The sequence below is a fragment of the Physeter macrocephalus genome, chromosome 8 (assembly GCF_002837175.3).
Source record: "Physeter macrocephalus isolate SW-GA chromosome 8, ASM283717v5, whole genome shotgun sequence".
In the NCBI taxonomy this organism is placed as follows: Eukaryota; Metazoa; Chordata; class Mammalia; order Artiodactyla; family Physeteridae; genus Physeter; species Physeter macrocephalus.
This window is the reverse complement of record NC_041221.1, coordinates 158,334,936-158,338,387: the sequence shown is the minus strand read 5'-3', so window position 1 is coordinate 158,338,387 and position 3,452 is coordinate 158,334,936. Positions and strand designations below refer to the sequence as shown.

Sequence of the window (3,452 nt, the reverse complement as noted above, 5' to 3'; positions counted from 1 at the left end):
GCAGAGCAGAAATAGAGACACAGATGTAGAGAACAAACGTGTGGACACCAAGGGGGAAAAGTGGTGGGGGTGGGGGGTGGGGGGGTGCTGAATTGGGAGATTGGGATTGACATGTATACACTGATGTGTATAAAATGGATGACTAATAAGAAAAAAAAAAGCCATCTGAAGGGGCAGGGGGTGGGGAGGCACAGGGGGCATGCCCTCCAGAAGTCATGTCCCCATTTCTGGCATCTCTGATTGGGCAGGGCTGCCCTCTCCACAGATCCCAGAGCAGATAAGTGGGTGGGGGGAGGGACAGTAGGGGATCCCAGAGAGAGAGACAGAGAGAGAGAAAGAAACAGAATAGTTGTATGTGTGTGTATGAGAGAGAGAGAAGCAGAGGAGAGGAAAGATCTAAAAAATAGGATTTGGGGTGTGTGTGTTTCTGTGTGAGAGAGAAAGGGGAAGAAAAAAAAAAGAATGAAGAAGGGAAAAAATGGGGAGACCTGCCCCACTCACCCTTAGGGGCCCCATCTTCCCTGCCATGTCATCAGTACCCCCAGCACTGAGAGAGTCTGGCAAGGGAGGGGATGGCCCCGCTTGCCCTTCTCTAACTTGTGCTTCTCCTGTGTCTGGGTTTTGTCCTCTGGATGCCAGCATCCTCTTCAAGAGTTGCCTTGTGAGCCCTCATCCCTGTGGCTCTGAGAGGCGAGATCATTTGGAAGTCTCAGAATGAACGCTCCCTGGTCCCCCTGTTGGGGATGTCACTGGGGACAGGGTCACAGCCTCCTGCCACCCAGCGTTTGCCGTCATGTCCCAAGGGCTATCCATCTGGCCTCCCCCAAGGTTATCCCTGTAGCCCCATGGCCCCGTCGAGTGTCGGAGTGATTCCACCTGGGAGGTGGAGTAGGAATCTCGGCTGAGCCCGGGCATCCCCAGAAACACGTCACAGGATCCTGAGAGATCGAAAGAGACGCCAGAGCCTGGAGAGGAAAGGGGTGTCGGGGAGCTGGTGCGGCCGTGGCCTCCCTGATTGGCTGACACAGCGGTCTTGATGGCCTAGATGTTTGCCTCCTCTTGGAACTTTCCAGTATTTTTCTTATAGCGAATCCGCTTGTTGCCAAACCAGTTGGGGACCTGAGAGGCAGTGCTTCCGCACTTCTTGGCGAGCTCCTCCTTAGCCTCGTCACTAGGATATGGGTTACTCAGGTGGGAATAGAAATACTCATTTGGGACCTCAGTGGCCTGTTTGCTGAAGTTATGGCCTTTTCGTCTGGCATCCAGGAACCGGAATGCAGGATCATGGCCGCCTCGCAGGGGCTCCGCTTGAGTTGCCTCTGGATGGCGCTGAACTTCCGGTGGATGACGCTCACCGTGAGCTCCGCCTCCTTGGGTGCTACGAACCGCGTGCGGCTTTGCTCCCTCAGTAGTTTCAGGACGTGGCTGTGAACTTGCTTCGTGCCTTCTCATACTTCTCCAGCTCCGAGTGGTAAATGTGGCGGACCTGGGCCAGTTTGCTGCGATAGTCCAAGTGTTCGATGGGGTTGTTAGGGGACACACCTCGCCCGGAGGCTGCAGTGGTGGCAGCTGAGCCACCCCCTTTCTCGGGGCCGGCCACACCCCCTGCCAGAAGCATGTTGTCCAAGTGCATCAGCTGTAGGTCCACAGGCTCTTCCTCTTGGGAGCTTCGAATGCTGAGGGCGGTTTCCTCCTTGATTTCATGAAGGACGCTAAAGAGAGCAGGCTTCATTTGGTGGCAGTTTAGGGCGTGTTTCTTGGCCTGGGCCTCGCTCGTCCAGGCTCTGGTCGGTGACGGTCCCTACCTGCTGCAGAATGTCCCCAATGTCTTGCTTCCCTCGGCCTCCCACAACCTCCCCACACCCCACTACCCCCACCGGGGTCTCCACCGCCCAGAGGTTCGCCAGGGCCCCCAGGCTCCCCACCCACCAATCCAAGCCCCCCCACCCCAGACCCCGCCTGGTTACTTCCCTCCCAAACTCTCTGGGTGTGCTGCTCCCTCCATCCCAATCCCCGCCCATCTCCCCCACTCCCGGCTCTCCCCGGGGTTCACCCTGGCCCTGAAGGGAGATCTGAGGTACCGCCTGGGCCCCCCACAGGAGACCCCGGCCCCCGGCGATGGAGAAAATGGAGCCAGAGAGAGAGAGGACACCCAAGCGCGCCTGTGTGTGGACTGGGCATTTTTAATGAGGACGTTTGTTGAAACCTTGGAAATTACTGGGAAAGCTTTGAGGACCAACCTGAAATTTCAGGTCAGAGAATACAGCGGGAAAGAAGAATAAAGCTGCTTTCCTTGTACCCTATCAAATCCACCTCATTTCTTATACTTGTTCTATTTTATTTTTAGCATTAATTTCTATATAAAATCCAAGAAGTCTCATTTTATTCATACAAAGTATATATCCTTTAAGATAGGTTTTATCATTCACTCCAAACCCATCACCAATAATAAACCCAAAACAGATGACAGGGAAGATGTTCTCTACCTCACTTTCAGATCTAACAACCACCTAGTCACCTACATAAAACATCTAGGAGACAGGGCTGCTTCTTTCCTCTCCTTCATTCTTTACATCTAGCCAGTCAACAAATGTGGTTAGGTATCTACAATCTGTACCTTTCATCTTATTCCTATTACAATTCAGTATCTCAAAATTTCTCCCATGAATCTCTGCAGTCAACCCTAAAACTTTCTTGATCAATTCTACTCTTTCCAGGGCCTTGCAAATCATCTCTCTAAATCATAAATCAAAAATGTCTTTCCTCTTTGTAAAGAGTATTGATGACTGGTAGACGGACCACACCATTCTTCTGTTTCCAGGAAATGAGAACATTTTGTGAGTGAAAGGGGCACAGTTACTAATTGTTTTGGAACAATAGGCATAGACTAGGATGTCCAAGACAAACTACCATGTTTGGGCACTACACGCATTAACTAGAAAATAAAAACTAATACATATAATGTGACAAGTAAGTTCCTCGGTTATTTAACTCTTGCCTATCTCTCCAGCAAGATCTCTCACCACTCCCTTAATTTACATTCTTAAGCCAGAATGGTCTACTCTGCTGTCCCGATGAATACTACTTACTCTTTAAGGTTAAGTTCAGATGCCATTTCCTCTAGGGAACTTCTTATTTCTTCAGTCTGGGTCAGCTGCCTTTACCAGGAACTTTCACATTCCCTGTGCATGTGGCTCTAACTTTAGTTTAAAGAGGGTTTATTGTTTTGCTTTTTAATATACTTTTTTTTTTTTTTTTTTTTTTTTTTTTTTTTTTGCTGTAAGCGGGCCTCTCACTGTTGTGGCCTCTCCTGTTGCAGAGCACAGGCTCCGGATGCGCAGGCTCAGCGGCCATGGCTCACGGGCCCAGCCACTCCGCGGCATGTGGGATCTTCCTCCGGATGCGCAGGCTCAGCGGCCATGGCTCACGGGCCCAGCCACTCCGCGGCATGT

General features: G+C 51.2%; 1 pseudogene; it reads right to left on the bottom strand.

The window, feature by feature from the left end:
• Positions 1 to 696: 696 nt before the first annotated feature.
• LOC102986474 (pre-B-cell leukemia transcription factor 2-like) lies at positions 697 to 1,956 on the bottom strand (annotated as a pseudogene).
• Between the last annotated feature and the right edge of the window lie 1,496 nt (positions 1,957 to 3,452).